Source organism: Triturus cristatus, chromosome 8 (assembly GCF_964204655.1).
Source record: "Triturus cristatus chromosome 8, aTriCri1.1, whole genome shotgun sequence".
Classification (NCBI taxonomy): Eukaryota; Metazoa; Chordata; class Amphibia; order Caudata; family Salamandridae; genus Triturus; species Triturus cristatus.
In genome coordinates, this window is record NC_140591.1 from 55442334 (window position 1) to 55458523 (window position 16190).

General features: G+C 37.6%; 9 non-coding genes across 9 annotated transcripts; all 9 read right to left on the reverse strand.

The window, feature by feature from the left end:
• Positions 1-421: 421 nt before the first annotated feature.
• Positions 422-494, reverse strand: TRNAF-GAA (transfer RNA phenylalanine (anticodon GAA)). The gene has a single exon. It is a non-coding gene; the product is annotated as a tRNA-Phe (tRNA).
• A 1096-nt stretch (positions 495-1590) lies between these two features.
• On the reverse strand, positions 1591-1663 carry TRNAF-GAA (transfer RNA phenylalanine (anticodon GAA)). Its single transcript has one exon. It is a non-coding gene; the product is annotated as a tRNA-Phe (tRNA).
• Positions 1664-3338: 1675 nt separating this feature from the next.
• Positions 3339-3411, reverse strand: TRNAF-AAA (transfer RNA phenylalanine (anticodon AAA)). The gene has a single exon. It is a non-coding gene; the product is annotated as a tRNA-Phe (tRNA).
• A 2844-nt stretch (positions 3412-6255) lies between these two features.
• On the reverse strand, positions 6256-6328 carry TRNAF-GAA (transfer RNA phenylalanine (anticodon GAA)). The gene has a single exon. It is a non-coding gene; the product is annotated as a tRNA-Phe (tRNA).
• A 2845-nt stretch (positions 6329-9173) lies between these two features.
• Positions 9174-9246, reverse strand: TRNAF-GAA (transfer RNA phenylalanine (anticodon GAA)). Its single transcript has one exon. It is a non-coding gene; the product is annotated as a tRNA-Phe (tRNA).
• A 2845-nt stretch (positions 9247-12091) lies between these two features.
• Positions 12092-12164, reverse strand: TRNAF-GAA (transfer RNA phenylalanine (anticodon GAA)). Its single transcript has one exon. It is a non-coding gene; the product is annotated as a tRNA-Phe (tRNA).
• A 1095-nt stretch (positions 12165-13259) lies between these two features.
• TRNAF-GAA (transfer RNA phenylalanine (anticodon GAA)) lies at positions 13260-13332 on the reverse strand. Its single transcript has one exon. It is a non-coding gene; the product is annotated as a tRNA-Phe (tRNA).
• Positions 13333-14420: 1088 nt separating this feature from the next.
• Positions 14421-14493, reverse strand: TRNAF-GAA (transfer RNA phenylalanine (anticodon GAA)). The gene has a single exon. It is a non-coding gene; the product is annotated as a tRNA-Phe (tRNA).
• A 1096-nt stretch (positions 14494-15589) lies between these two features.
• On the reverse strand, positions 15590-15662 carry TRNAF-GAA (transfer RNA phenylalanine (anticodon GAA)). The gene has a single exon. It is a non-coding gene; the product is annotated as a tRNA-Phe (tRNA).
• Positions 15663-16190: the final 528 nt, after the last annotated feature.

The window sequence follows — 16190 nt, forward strand, 5'->3', positions numbered from 1 at the left end:
AAATTGTCCAATGTTATTCAGCAGCTAAATTGGTCTGATGGGTGAATTTCCTTTTTAGGAGCCAAGTTAGTTAGAAGATGTTTGTAAACTATGAATGGACTTATACTCAGACACACAGACCTATGTGGCGAGGGTAGGCAAACTAGGTCATCTGACTACTAACAGTTTTGTATAAGGGGAACTGGAGGCTGATGCAGGCAAAGCTTTACTTTCAATTAAAGGAAGAATTGGGAAATAAAGGAGGCAAAGTTGAATACAAGAGAGGTGGAAGCAAGTTTGAAAGAAAGACAGAAAGTAAATAATATGTTGAATTAATTGTATTGTCGATTATCTTGATAAAAGGTTTTGATCATTATAAACAAAGTCAATATGAGTTGACTCAAAATAGTCTTTGTGGCATGCAAAGCAGAAGTTCAAAATGTGCCGAAACCCGGGATCGAACCAGGGACCTTTAGATCTTCAGTCTAACACTCTCCCAACTGAGCTATTTCGGCCTGCCAGCAGCTATAGTATTCAGCCTCTTTTTTTGAACAATCCCAGAACAGAGATGCAGAACCTGGATTTTCAATCTGAGGTTAGAGCTGTGTTTTAATGTGTCCTGCATTGTTCAGCAGCTAACTGGTGAAATGGGTGAGTAGCGTTTTTGGGATAAATGTTAGGTCGTTTTTCTTTTAAAACTCTGAGTGGACCAGCACTGTATTACACAGACGTATGTCGCCTGAGTAGGAAAGCTATGTCATCTCAATACTGACAACTTTGTTCAAGGAGAAGTGAAAGCTGATGCAGACAAGAGTTTACTTTGAAAAAAGTATAAAATGGGATAAATTCGTCATCAAAGTTGATGGCAAGAGAGGTGGAAGCAAGTTTAGAAGGAGGACAGAAAGACAACTTTTTGTTGAAGTTATCATGTTGTTGATCAGTTGATAAAATATTTTGAGAAATAAAGAAAAAAAAACTAGAGCTGATTTCAAGAAATATTTTGCAAGAATGTAGGATCCCCTCGCACTGTGCTGAAAGTCAGGATTGAATCAGGTACCTTAAGCTCTTCAGTCTAACGATCTCCCAACTGAGATATTTCAGCCAACAAGTCCCTGTGGCCTCCTGATGTATTATTAATAATTGTAGACGATACATACAGAACCTGGTCATTCTATTTTCGTTTATAGTTATGTGTTAAAGTGTCCAGTATCATTCAGCAGGTAACTTGGTCTGATGAGTGAATATCCTTTTTAGGGGACAAGGTAGGTAGAATTTTTTTTTCTAAACTCTGAATTGACTTATACTCTGAAACACAGACCTATATGGCCAGGGTGTACAAGCTATGTCATCTGACTACTGACAGTTTTGTATAAGGGGAATTGGAGGCTGATGCAGGCAAAGCTTTACTTTAAAATAAAGCAAGAAGTTGCAAATAAATGAGGCATAGTTGAATACAAGAGAGGTGGAAGCAAGTTTGAAAGGAAGACGGAAAGTAAATAATATGTTGAATTGATTGGAGTTAAATCAACGCTCTTCTTTATCAAAACCTTTTATCAATCTGATCAACAACACAAACAGCTTTTGTGACATGAAAAGCAGAAGTTGAAATTGTGCCGAAACCCGGGATTGAACCAGGGACCTTTAGATCTTCAGTCTAACGCTCTCCCAACTGAGCTATTTCGGCCTGCTGGTAGTTTGGGTCTTCATCCTTTCTTTTAAACTTCACAAGAAAATAGATGCTCATCCTCATGCTAGAGCTATGTTTTAAGATGTCCTGTATCATTCATCAGTTAACAGGTGCAATAGGTAAATAGCATTTTTCGGATCCAGGTTAGGTAGCTTTTTTTTTTACTCTGAATGGACTAGCACCATATTACACAGAGGTATTTGGCCTGAGTAGGTAAGCTATGTCATCTGAATACTGAAATCTGTGTTCAAGGAGAAGTGGAAGCTGATGCAGACAAGAGTTTACTTTACAAAAAAGCATGAAATAGGAAACATTTGTAGTCGAAGCTGAATGCAAGAGAGGTGGAAGCAAATTTAGAAGGAGGACAGAAAGACAATTCTATGTTGAATTGATCCTGTTGTCGATCAGTTGATCAAATATTTTGATAAATAAAGAAAGAAAAACTTGAGCTGATACCAAAAAATATTTTGTGAGAAGCAAGAAACCTCTCAGACTTTTCCGAAACCCAGCATTGAACAAGGGACTTTTAGATTTTCAATCTAACACTCTCCCAACTCAGCTATTTCATCCAGCTGGCCATTTTGGCTTTCTGTTGTATTTTTGATAATTGTTAAAGATAAATGCAGACCCTGGTCATTCTATCTGCATGTGCAGTTATGTGTTAAATTGTCCAATATTATTCAGCAGCTAAATTGGTCTGATGGGTGAATTTCCTTTTTAGGAGCCAAGTTAGTTAGAAGATGTTTGTAAACTATGAATGGACTTATACTCAGACACACAGACCTATATGGCGAGGGTAGGCAAACTAGGTCATCTGACTACTAACAGTTTTGTATAAGGGGAACTCGAGGCTGATGTAGGCAAAGCTTTACTTTCAATTAAAGGAAGAATTGGCAAATAAAGCAGGTAAAGTTGAATACAAGAGAGGTGGAAGCAAGTTTGACAGAAAGACAGAATGTAAAAAATATGTTGAAATGGTTGTCTTATCGATCAGCTTGATAAAAGGTTTTGATCATTATAAACAACGTCAATATGGGTTGACTCCAAATAGCATTTGTGGCATGCAAAGCAGAAGTTCAAAATGTGCCTAAACCCGGGATTGAACCAGGGACCTTTAGATCTTCAGTCTACTGCTCTCCCAACTGAGCTATTTCATCCAGCTGGCAATTTTGGCATTCTGTTGTATTTTTTATAATTGTTAAAGAAAAATGCAGAACCTGGTCACTCTATCTGCATGTGCAGTTATGTGTTAAATTGTCCAGTATTATTCAGTAGCTAAATTGTTCTGATGGGTGAATTTCCTTTTTAGGAGCCAAGTTAGTTAGATGATGTTTGTAAACTATGAATGGACTTATACTCAGAAACACAGACCTATATGGCGAGGGTCGGCAAGCTAGGTCATCTGACTACTAACAGTTTTGTATAAGGGGAACTGGAGGCTGATGCAGGCAAAGCTTTACTTTCAATTAAAGGAAGAATTGGGAAATAAAGGAGGCAAAGTTGAATACAAGAGAGGTGGAAGCAAGTTTGAAAGAAAGACAGAAAGTAAATAATATGTTGAATTAATTGTATTGTCGATTATCTTGATAAAATGTTTTGATCATTATAAACAAAGTCAATATGAGTTGACTCAAAATAGTCTTTGTGGCATGCAAAGCAGAAGTTCAAAACGTGCCGAAACCCGGGATCGAACCAGGGACCTTTAGATATTTAGTCTAACGCTCTCCCAACTGAGCTATTTCGGCCTGCCAGCAGCTATAGTATTCAGCCTCTTTTTTTGAACAATCCCAGAACAGAGATGCAGAACCTGGATTTTCAAACTGAGGTTAGAGCTGTGTTTTAATGTGTCCTGCATTGTTCAGCAGCTAACTGGTGAAATGGGCGAGTAGCGTTTTTGGGATAAATGTTAGGTCGTTTTTCTTTTAAAACTCTAAGTGGACCAGCACTGTATTACACAGACGTATGTCGCCTGAGTAGGTAAGCTATGTCATCTCAATACTGACAACTTTGTTCAAGGAGAAGTGAAAGCTGATGCAGACAAGAGTTTACTTTGAAAAAAGTATAAAATGGGATAAATTCGTCATCAAAGCTGATGGCAAGAGAGGTGGAAGCAAGTTTAGAAGGAGGACAGAAAGACAACTTTTTGTTGAAGTTATCATGTTGTTGATCAGTTGATAAAATATTTTGAGAAATAAAGAAAAAAAAACTAGAGCTGATTTCAAGAAATATTTTGCAACAATGTAGGATCCCCTCGCACTGTGCTGAAAGTCAGGATTGAATCAGGTACCTTAAGCTCTTCAGTCTAACGATCTCCCAACTGAGATATTTCAGCCAACAAGTCCCTGTGGCCTCCTGATGTATTATTAATAATTGTAGACGATACATACAGAACCTGGTCATTCTATTTTCGTTTATAGTTATGTGTTAAAGTGTCCAGTATCATTCAGCAGGTAACTTGGTCTGATGAGTGAATATCCTTTTTAGGGGACAATGTAGGTAGAATTTTTTTTTCTAAACTCTGAATTGACTTATACTCTGAAACACAGACCTATATGGCCAGGGTGTACAAGCTATGTCATCTGACTACTGACAGTTTTGTATAAGGGGAATTGGAGGCTGATGCAGGCAAAGCTTTACTTTAAAATAAAGCAAGAAGTTGCAAATAAATGAGGCATAGTTGAATACAAGAGAGGTGGAAGCAAGTTTGAAAGGAAGACAGAAAGTAAATAATATGTTGAATTGATTGGAGTTAAATCAACGCTCTTCTTTATCAAAACCTTTTATCAATCTGATCAACAACACAAACAGCTTTTGTGACATGAAAAGCAGAAGTTGAAATTGTGCCGAAACCCGGGATAGAACCAGGGACCTTTAGATCTTCAGTCTAACGCTCTCCCAACTGAGCTATTTCGGCCTGCTGGTAGTTTGGGTCTTCATCCTTTCTTTTAAACTTCCCAAGAAAATAGATGCTCAACCTCATGCTAGAGCTATGTTTTAAGATGTCCTGTATCATTCATCAGTTAACGGGTGCAATAGGTAAATAGCATTTTTCGGATCCAGGTTAGGTAGCTTTTTTTTTTACTCTGAATGGACTAGCACCATATTACACAGAGGTATTTGGCCTGAGTAGGTAAGCTATGTCATCTGAATACTGAAATCTGTGTTCAAGGAGAAGTGGAAGCTGATGCAGACAAGAGTTTACTTTACAAAAAAGCATGAAATAGGAAACATTTGTAGTCGAAGCTGAATGCAAGAGAGGTGGAAGCAAATTTAGAAGGAGGACAGAAAGACAATTCTATGTTGAATTGATCATGTTGTCGATCAGTTGATCAAATATTTTGATAAATAAAGAAAGAAAAACTTGAGCTGATACCAAGAAATATTTTGTGAGAAGCAAGAAACCTCTCAGACTTTTCCGAAACCCAGCATTGAACAAGGGACTTTTAGATTTTCAATCTAACACTCTCCCAACTCAGCTATTTCATCCAGCTGGCCATTTTGGCTTTCTGTTGTATTTTTGATAATTGTTAAAGATAAATGCAGACCCTGGTCATTCTATCTGCATGTGCAGTTATGTGTTAAATTGTCCAATGTTATTCAGCAGCTAAATTGGTCTGATGGGTGAATTTCCTTTTTAGGAGCCAAGTTAGTTAGAAGATGTTTGTAAACTATGAATGGACTTATACTCAGACACACAGACCTATGTGGCGAGGGTAGGCAAACTAGGTCATCTGACTACTAACAGTTTTGTATAAGGGGAACTCGAGGCTGATGCAGGCAAAGCTTTACTTTCAATTAAAGGAAGAATTGGCAAATAAAGCAGGTAAATTTGAATACAAGAGAGGTGGAAGCAAGTTTGACAGAAAGACAGAATGTAAAAAATATGTTGAAATGGTTGTCTTTTCGATCAGCTTGATAAAAGGTTTTGATCATTATAAACAACGTCAATATGAGTTGACTCCAAATAGCATTTGTGGCATGCAAAGCATAAGTTCAAAATGTGCCTAAACCCGGGATTGAACCAGGGACCTTTAGATCTTCAGTCTACTGCTCTCCCAACTGAGCTATTTCATCCAGCTGGCAATTTTGGCTTTCTGTTGTATTTTTTATAATTGTTAAAGATAAATGCAGAACCTGGTCACTCTATCTGCATGTGCAGTTATGTGTTAAATTGTCCAGTATTATTCAGTAGCTAAATTGGTCTGATGGGTGAATTTCCTTTTTAGGAGCCAAGTTAGTTAGATGATGTTTGTAAACTATGAATGGACTTATACTCAGAAACACAGACCTATATGGCGAGGGTCGGCAAGCTAGGTCATCTGACTACTAACAGTTTTGTATAAGGGGAACTGGAGGCTGATGCAGGCAAAGCTTTACTTTCAATTAAAGGAAGAATTGGGAAATAAAGGAGGCAAAGTTGAATACAAGAGAGGTGGAAGCAAGTTTGAAAGAAAGACAGAAAGTAAATAATATGTTGAATTAATTGTATTGTCGATTATCTTGATAAAAGGTTTTGATCATTATAAACAAAGTCAATATGAGTTGACTCAAAATAGTCTTTGTGGCATGCAAAGCAGAAGTTCAAAATGTGCCGAAACCCGGGATCGAACCAGGGACCTTTAGATCTTCAGTCTAACACTCTCCCAACTGAGCTATTTCGGCCTGCCAGCAGCTATAGTATTCAGCCTCTTTTTTTGAACAATCCCAGAACAGAGATGCAGAACCTGGATTTTCAATCTGAGGTTAGAGCTGTGTTTTAATGTGTCCTGCATTGTTCAGCAGCTAACTGGTGAAATGGGTGAGTAGCGTTTTTGGGATAAATGTTAGGTCGTTTTTCTTTTAAAACTCTGAGTGGACCAGCACTGTATTACACAGACGTATGTCGCCTGAGTAGGTAAGCTATGTCATCTCAATACTGACAACTTTGTTCAAGGAGAAGTGAAAGCTGATGCAGACAAGAGTTTACTTTGAAAAAAGTATAAAATGGGATAAATTCGTCATCAAAGTTGATGGCAAGAGAGGTGGAAGCAAGTTTAGAAGGAGGACAGAAAGACAACTTTTTGTTGAAGTTATCATGTTGTTGATCAGTTGATAAAATATTTTGAGAAATAAAGAAAAAAAAACTAGAGCTGATTTCAAGAAATATTTTGCAAGAATGTAGGATCCCCTCGCACTGTGCTGAAAGTCAGGATTGAATCAGGTACCTTAAGCTCTTCAGTCTAACGATCTCCCAACTGAGATATTTCAGCCAACAAGTCCCTGTGGCCTCCTGATGTATTATTAATAATTGTAGACGATACATACAGAACCTGGTCATTCTATTTTCGTTTATAGTTATGTGTTAAAGTGTCCAGTATCATTCAGCAGGTAACTTGGTCTGATGAGTGAATATCCTTTTTAGGGGACAAGGTAGGTAGAATTTTTTTTTCTAAACTCTGAATTGACTTATACTCTGAAACACAGACCTATATGGCCAGGGTGTACAAGCTATGTCATCTGACTACTGACAGTTTTGTATAAGGGGAATTGGAGGCTGATGCAGGCAAAGCTTTACTTTAAAATAAAGCAAGAAGTTGCAAATAAATGAGGCATAGTTGAATACAAGAGAGGTGGAAGCAAGTTTGAAAGGAAGACGGAAAGTAAATAATATGTTGAATTGATTGTGTTGTTGATCAGATTGATAAAAGGTTTTGATAAAGAAGAGCGTTGATTTAACTCCAAACAGCTTTTGTGACATGAAAAGCAGAAGTTGAAATTGTGCCGAAACCCGGGATTGAACCAGGGACCTTTAGACCTTCAGTCTAACGCTCTCCCAACTGAGCTATTTCGGCCTGCTGGTAGTTTGGGTCTTCATCCTTTCTTTTAAACTTCCCAAGAAAATAGATGCTCAACCTCATGCTAGAGCTATGTTTTAAGATGTCCTGTATCATTCATCACTTAACCGGTGCAATAGGTAAATAGCATTTTTCGGATCCAGGTTAGGTAGCTTTTGTTTTTTACTCTGAATGGACTAGCACCATATTACACAGAGGTATTTGGCCTGAGTAGGTAAGCTATGTCATCTGAATACTGAAATCTGTGTTCAAGGAGAAGTGGAAGCTGATGCAGACAAGAGTTTACTTTACAAAAAAGCATGAAATAGGAAACATTTGTAGTCGAAGCTGAATGCAAGAGAGGTGGAAGCAAATTTAGAAGGAGGACAGAAAGACAATTCTATGTTGAATTGATCATGTTGTCGATCAGTTGATCAAATATTTTGATAAATAAAGAAAGAAAAACTTGAGCTGATACCAAGAAATATTTTGTGAGAAGCAAGAAACCTCTCAGACTTTTCCGAAACCCAGCATTGAACAAGGGACTTTTAGATTTTCAATCTAACACTCTCCCAACTGAGCTATTTCATCCAGCTGGCCATTTTGGCTTTCTGTTGTATTTTTGATAATTGTTAAAGATAAATGCAGACCCTGGTCATTCTATCTGCATGTGCAGTTATGTGTTAAATTGTACAATATTATTCAGCAGCTAAATTGGTCTGATGGGTGAATTTCCTTTTTAGGAGCCAAGTTAGTTAGAAGATGTTTGTAAACTATGAATGGACTTATACTCAGACACACAGACCTATATGGCGAGGGTAGGCAAACTAGGTCATCTGACTACTAACAGTTTTGTATAAGGGGGACTCGAGGCTGATGCAGGCAAAGCTTTACTTTCAATTAAAGGAAGAATTGGCAAATAAAGCAGGTAAATTTGAATACAAGAGAGGTGGAAGCAAGTTTGACAGAAAGACAGAATGTAAAAAATATGTTGAAATGGTTGTCTTTTCGATCAGCTTGATAAAAGGTTTTGATCATTATAAACAACGTCAATATGAGTTGACTCCAAATAGCATTTGTGGCATGCAAAGCATAAGTTCAAAATGTGCCTAAACCCGGGATTGAACCAGGGACCTTTAGATCTTCAGTCTACTGCTCTCCCAACTGAGCTATTTCATCCAGCTGGCAATTTTGGCTTTCTGTTGTATTTTTTATAATTGTTAAAGATAAATGCAGAACCTGGTCACTCTATCTGCATGTGCAGTTATGTGTTAAATTGTCCAGTATTATTCAGTAGCTAAATTGGTCTGATGGGTGAATTTCCTTTTTAGGAGCCAAGTTAGTTAGATGATGTTTGTAAACTATGAATGGACTTATACTCAGAAACACAGACCTATATGGCGAGGGTCGGCAAGCTAGGTCATCTGACTACTAACAGTTTTGTATAAGGGGAACTGGAGGCTGATGCAGGCAAAGCTTTACTTTCAATTAAAGGAAGAATTGGGAAATAAAGGAGGCAAAGTTGAATACAAGAGAGGTGGAAGCAAGTTTGAAAGAAAGACAGAAAGTAAATAATATGTTGAATTAATTGTATTGTCGATTATCTTGATAAAAGGTTTTGATCATTATAAACAAAGTCAATATGAGTTGACTCAAAATAGTCTTTGTGGCATGCAAAGCAGAAGTTCAAAATGTGCCGAAACCCGGGATCGAACCAGGGACCTTTAGATCTTCAGTCTAACACTCTCCCAACTGAGCTATTTCGGCCTGCCAGCAGCTATAGTATTCAGCCTCTTTTTTTGAACAATCCCAGAACAGAGATGCAGAACCTGGATTTTCAATCTGAGGTTAGAGCTGTGTTTTAATGTGTCCTGCATTGTTCAGCAGCTAACTGGTGAAATGGGTGAGTAGCGTTTTTGGGATAAATGTTAGGTCGTTTTTCTTTTAAAACTCTGAGTGGACCAGCACTGTATTACACAGACGTATGTCGCCTGAGTAGGTAAGCTATGTCATCTCAATACTGACAACTTTGTTCAAGGAGAAGTGAAAGCTGATGCAGACAAGAGTTTACTTTGAAAAAAGTATAAAATGGGATAAATTCGTCATCAAAGTTGATGGCAAGAGAGGTGGAAGCAAGTTTAGAAGGAGGACAGAAAGACAACTTTTTGTTGAAGTTATCATGTTGTTGATCAGTTGATAAAATATTTTGAGAAATAAAGAAAAAAAAACTAGAGCTGATTTCAAGAAATATTTTGCAAGAATGTAGGATCCCCTCGCACTGTGCTGAAAGTCAGGATTGAATCAGGTACCTTAAGCTCTTCAGTCTAACGATCTCCCAACTGAGATATTTCAGCCAACAAGTCCCTGTGGCCTCCTGATGTATTATTAATAATTGTAGACGATACATACAGAACCTGGTCATTCTATTTTCGTTTATAGTTATGTGTTAAAGTGTCCAGTATCATTCAGCAGGTAACTTGGTCTGATGAGTGAATATCCTTTTTAGGGGACAAGGTAGGTAGAATTTTTTTTTCTAAACTCTGAATTGACTTATACTCTGAAACACAGACCTATATGGCCAGGGTGTACAAGCTATGTCATCTGACTACTGACAGTTTTGTATAAGGGGAATTGGAGGCTGATGCAGGCAAAGCTTTACTTTAAAATAAAGCAAGAAGTTGCAAATAAATGAGGCATAGTTGAATACAAGAGAGGTGGAAGCAAGTTTGAAAGGAAGACGGAAAGTAAATAATATGTTGAATTGATTGTGTTGTTGATCAGATTGATAAAAGGTTTTGATAAAGAAGAGCGTTGATTTAACTCCAAACAGCTTTTGTGACATGAAAAGCAGAAGTTGAAATTGTGCCGAAACCCGGGATTGAACCAGGGACCTTTTGATCTTCAGTCTAACGCTATCCCAACTGAGCTATTTCGGCCTGCTGGTAGTTTGGGTCTTCATCCTTTCTTTTAAACTTCCCAAGAAAATAGATGCTCAACCTCATGCTAGAGCTATGTTTTAAGATGTCCTGTATCATTCATCACTTAACGGGTGCAATAGGTAAATAGCATTTTTCGGATCCAGGTTAGGTAGCTTTTGTTTTTTACTCTGAATGGACTAGCACCATATTACACAGAGGTATTTGGCCTGAGTAGGTAAGCTATGTCATCTGAATACTGAAATCTGTGTTCAAGGAGAAGTGGAAGCTGATGCAGACAAGAGTTTACTTTACAAAAAAGCATGAAATAGGAAACATTTGTAGTCGAAGCTGAATGCAAGAGAGGTGGAAGCAAATTTAGAAGGAGGACAGAAAGACAATTCTATGTTGAATTGATCATGTTGTCGATCAGTTGATCAAATATTTTGATAAATAAAGAAAGAAAAACTTGAGCTGATACCAAGAAATATTTTGTGAGAAGCAAGAAACCTCTCAGACTTTTCCGAAACCCAGCATTGAACAAGGGACTTTTAGATTTTCAATCTAACACTCTCCCAACTGAGCTATTTCATCCAGCTGGCCATTTTGGCTTTCTGTTGTATTTTTGATAATTGTTAAAGATAAATGCAGACCCTGGTCATTCTATCTGCATGTGCAGTTATGTGTTAAATTGTACAATATTATTCAGCAGCTAAATTGGTCTGATGGGTGAATTTCCTTTTTAGGAGCCAAGTTAGTTAGAAGATGTTTGTAAACTATGAATGGACTTATACTCAGACACACAGACCTATATGGCGAGGGTAGGCAAACTAGGTCATCTGACTACTAACAGTTTTGTATAAGGGGAACTCGAGGCTGATGCAGGCAAAGCTTTACTTTCAATTAAAGGAAGAATTGGCAAATAAAGCAGGTAAAGTTGAATACAAGAGAGGTGGAAGCAAGTTTGACAGAAAGACAGAATGTAAAAAATATGTTGAAATGGTTGTCTTATCGATCAGCTTGATAAAAGGTTTTGATCATTATAAACAACGTCAATATGAGTTGACTCCAAATAGCATTTGTGGCATGCAAAGCAGAAGTTCAAAATGTGCCTAAACCCGGGATTGAACCAGGGACCTTTAGATCTTCAGTCTACTGCTCTCCCAACTGAGCTATTTCATCCAGCTGGCAATTTTGGCTTTCTGTTGTATTTTTTATAATTGTTAAAGAAAAATGCAGAACCTGGTCACTCTATCTGCATGTGCAGTTATGTGTTAAATTGTCCAGTATTATTCAGTAGCTAAATTGGTCTGATGGGTGAATTTCCTTTTTAGGAGCCAAGTTAGTTAGATGATGTTTGTAAACTATGAATGGACTTATACTCAGAAACACAGACCTATATGGCGAGGGTCGGCAAGCTAGGTCATCTGACTACTAACAGTTTTGTATAAGGGGAACTGGAGGCTGATGCAGGCAAAGCTTTACTTTCAATTAAAGGAAGAATTGGGAAATAAAGGAGGCAAAGTTGAATACAAGAGAGGTGGAAGCAAGTTTGAAAGAAAGACAGAAAGTAAATAATATGTTGAATTAATTGTATTGTCGATTATCTTGATAAAAGGTTTTGATCATTATAAACAAAGTCAATATGAGTTGATTCAAAATAGTCTTTGTGGCATGCAAAGCAGAAGTTCAAAATGTGCCGAAACCCGGGATCGAACCAGGGACCTTTAGATCTTCAGTCTAACGCTCTCCCAACTGAGCTATTTCGGCCTGCCAGCAGCTATAGTATTCAGCCTCTTTTTTTGAACAATCCCAGAACAGAGATGCAGAACCTGGATTTTCAATCTGAGGTTAGAGCTGTGTTTTAATGTGTCCTGCATTGTTCAGCAGCTAACTGGTGAAAGGGTGAGTAGCGTTTTTGGGATAAATGTTAGGTCGTTTTTCTTTTAAAACTCTAAGTGGACCAGCACTGTATTACACAGACGTATGTCGCCTGAGTAGGTAAGCTATGTCATCTCAATACTGACAACTTTGTTCAAGGAGAAGTGAAAGCTGATGCAGACAAGAGTTTACTTTGAAAAAAGTATAAAATGGGATAAATTCGTCATCAAAGTTGATGGCAAGAGAGGTGGAAGCAAGTTTAGAAGGAGGACAGAAAGACAACTTTTTGTTGAAGTTATCATGTTGTTGATCAGTTGATAAAATATTTTGAGAAATAAAGAAAAAAAAACTAGAGCTGATTTCAAGAAATATTTTGCAAGAATGTAGGATCCCCTCGCACTGTGCTGAAAGTCAGGATTGAATCAGGTACCTTAAGCTCTTCAGTCTAACGATCTCCCAACTGAGATATTTCAGCCAACAAGTCCCTGTGGCCTCCTGATGTATTATTAATAATTGTAGACGATACATACAGAACCTGGTCATTCTATTTTTGTTTATAGTTATGTGTTAAAGTGTCCAGTATCATTCAGCAGGTAACTTGGTCTGATGAGTGAATATCCTTTTTAGGGGACAAGGTAGGTAGAATTTTTTTTTCTAAACTCTGAATTGACTTATACTCTGAAACACAGACCTATATGGCCAGGGTGTACAAGCTATGTCATCTGACTACTGACAGTTTTGTATAAGGGGAATTGGAGGCTGATGCAGGCAAAGCTTTACTTTAAAATAAAGCAAGAAGTTGCAAATAAATGAGGCATAGTTGAATACAAGAGAGGTGGAAGCAAGTTTGAAAGGAAGACAGAAAGTAAATAATATGTTGAATTGATTGTGTTGTTGATCAGATTGATAAAAGGTTTTGATAAAGAAGAGCGTTGATTTAACTCCAAACAGCTTTTGTGACATGAAAAGCAGAAGTTGAAATTGTGCCGAAACCCGGGATTGAACCAGGGACCTTTAGATCTTCAGTCTAACGCTCTCCCAACTGAGCTATTTCGGCCTGCTGGTAGTTTGGGTCTTCATCCTTTCTTTTAAACTTCCCAAGAAAATAGATGCTCAACCTCATGCTAGAGCTATGTTTTAAGATGTCCTGTATCATTCACCAGTTAACGGGTGCAATAGGTAAATAGCATTTTTCGGATCCAGGTTAGGTAGCTTTTGTTTTTTACTCTGAATGGACTAGCACCATATTACACAGAGGTATTTGGCCTGAGTAGGTAAGCTATGTCATCTGAATACTGAAATCTGTGTTCAAGGAGAAGTGGAAGCTGATGCAGACAAGAGTTTACTTTACAAAAAAGCATGAAATAGGAAACATTTGTAGTCGAAGCTGAATGCAAGAGAGGTGGAAGCAAATTTAGAAGGAGGACAGAAAGACAATTCTATGTTGAATTGATCATGTTGTGGATCAGTTGATCAAATATTTTGATAAATAAAGAAAGAAAAACTTGAGCTGATACCAAGAAATATTTTGTGAGAAGCAAGAAACCTCTCAGACTTTTCCGAAACCCAGCATTGAACAAGGGACTTTTAGATTTTCAATCTAACACTCTCCCAACTCAGCTATTTCATCCAGCTGGCCATTTTGGCTTTCTGTTGTATTTTTGATAATTGTTAAAGATAAATGCAGACCCTGGTCATTCTATCTGCATGTGCAGTTATGTGTTAAATTGTCCAATGTTATTCAGCAGCTAAATTGGTCTGATGGGTGAATTTCCTTTTTAGGAGCCAAGTTAGTTAGAAGATGTTTGTAAACTATGAATGGACTTATACTCAGACACACAGACCTATGTGGCGAGGGTAGGCAAACTAGGTCATCTGACTACTAACAGTTTTGTATAAGGGGAACTGGAGGCTGATGCAGGCAAAGCTTTACTTTCAATTAAAGGAAGAATTGGGAAATAAAGGAGGCAAAGTTGAATACAAGAGAGGTGGAAGCAAGTTTGAAAGAAAGACAGAAAGTAAATAATATGTTGAATTAATTGTATTGTCGATTATCTTGATAAAAGGTTTTGATCATTATAAACAAAGTCAATATGAGTTGACTCAAAATAGTCTTTGTGGCATGCAAAGCAGAAGTTCAAAATGTGCCGAAACCCGGGATCGAACCAGGGACCTTTAGATCTTCAGTCTAACACTCTCCCAACTGAGCTATTTCGGCCTGCCAGCAGCTATAGTATTCAGCCTCTTTTTTTGAACAATCCCAGAACAGAGATGCAGAACCTGGATTTTCAATCTGAGGTTAGAGCTGTGTTTTAATGTGTCCTGCATTGTTCAGCAGCTAACTGGTGAAATGGGTGAGTAGCGTTTTTGGGATAAATGTTAGGTCGTTTTTCTTTTAAAACTCTGAGTGGACCAGCACTGTATTACACAGACGTATGTCGCCTGAGTAGGAAAGCTATGTCATCTCAATACTGACAACTTTGTTCAAGGAGAAGTGAAAGCTGATGCAGACAAGAGTTTACTTTGAAAAAAGTATAAAATGGGATAAATTCGTCATCAAAGTTGATGGCAAGAGAGGTGGAAGCAAGTTTAGAAGGAGGACAGAAAGACAACTTTTTGTTGAAGTTATCATGTTGTTGATCAGTTGATAAAATATTTTGAGAAATAAAGAAAAAAAAACTAGAGCTGATTTCAAGAAATATTTTGCAAGAATGTAGGATCCCCTCGCACTGTGCTGAAAGTCAGGATTGAATCAGGTACCTTAAGCTCTTCAGTCTAACGATCTCCCAACTGAGATATTTCAGCCAACAAGTCCCTGTGGCCTCCTGATGTATTATTAATAATTGTAGACGATACATACAGAACCTGGTCATTCTATTTTCGTTTATAGTTATGTGTTAAAGTGTCCAGTATCATTCAGCAGGTAACTTGGTCTGATGAGTGAATATCCTTTTTAGGGGACAAGGTAGGTAGAATTTTTTTTTCTAAACTCTGAATTGACTTATACTCTGAAACACAGACCTATATGGCCAGGGTGTACAAGCTATGTCATCTGACTACTGACAGTTTTGTATAAGGGGAATTGGAGGCTGATGCAGGCAAAGCTTTACTTTAAAATAAAGCAAGAAGTTGCAAATAAATGAGGCATAGTTGATTACAAGAGAGGTGGAAGCAAGTTTGAAAGGAAGACGGAAAGTAAATAATATGTTGAATTGATTGGAGTTAAATCAACGCTCTTCTTTATCAAAACCTTTTATCAATCTGATCAACAACACAAACAGCTTTTGTGACATGAAAAGCAGAAGTTGAAATTGTGCCGAAACCCGGGATTGAACCAGGGACCTTTAGATCTTCAGTCTAACGCTCTCCCAACTGAGCTATTTCGGCCTGCTGGTAGTTTGGGTCTTCATCCTTTCTTTTAAACTTCACAAGAAAATAGATGCTCATCCTCATGCTAGAGCTATGTTTTAAGATGTCCTGTATCATTCATCAGTTAACAGGTGCAATAGGTAAATAGCATTTTTCGGATCCAGGTTAGGTAGCTTTTTTTTTTACTCTGAATGGACTAGCACCATATTACACAGAGGTATTTGGCCTGAGTAGGTAAGCTATGTCATCTGAATACTGAAATCTGTGTTCAAGGAGAAGTGGAAGCTGATGCAGACAAGAGTTTACTTTACAAAAAAGCATGAAATAGGAAACATTTGTAGTCGAAGCTGAATGCAAGAGAGGTGGAAGCAAATTTAGAAGGAGGACAGAAAGACAATTCTATGTTGAATTGATCCTGTTGTCGATCAGTTGATCAAATATTTTGATAAATAAAGAAAGAAAAACTTGAGCTGATACCAAAAAATATTTTGTGAGAAGCAAGAAACCTCTCAGACTTTTCCGAAACCCAGCATTGAACAAGGGACT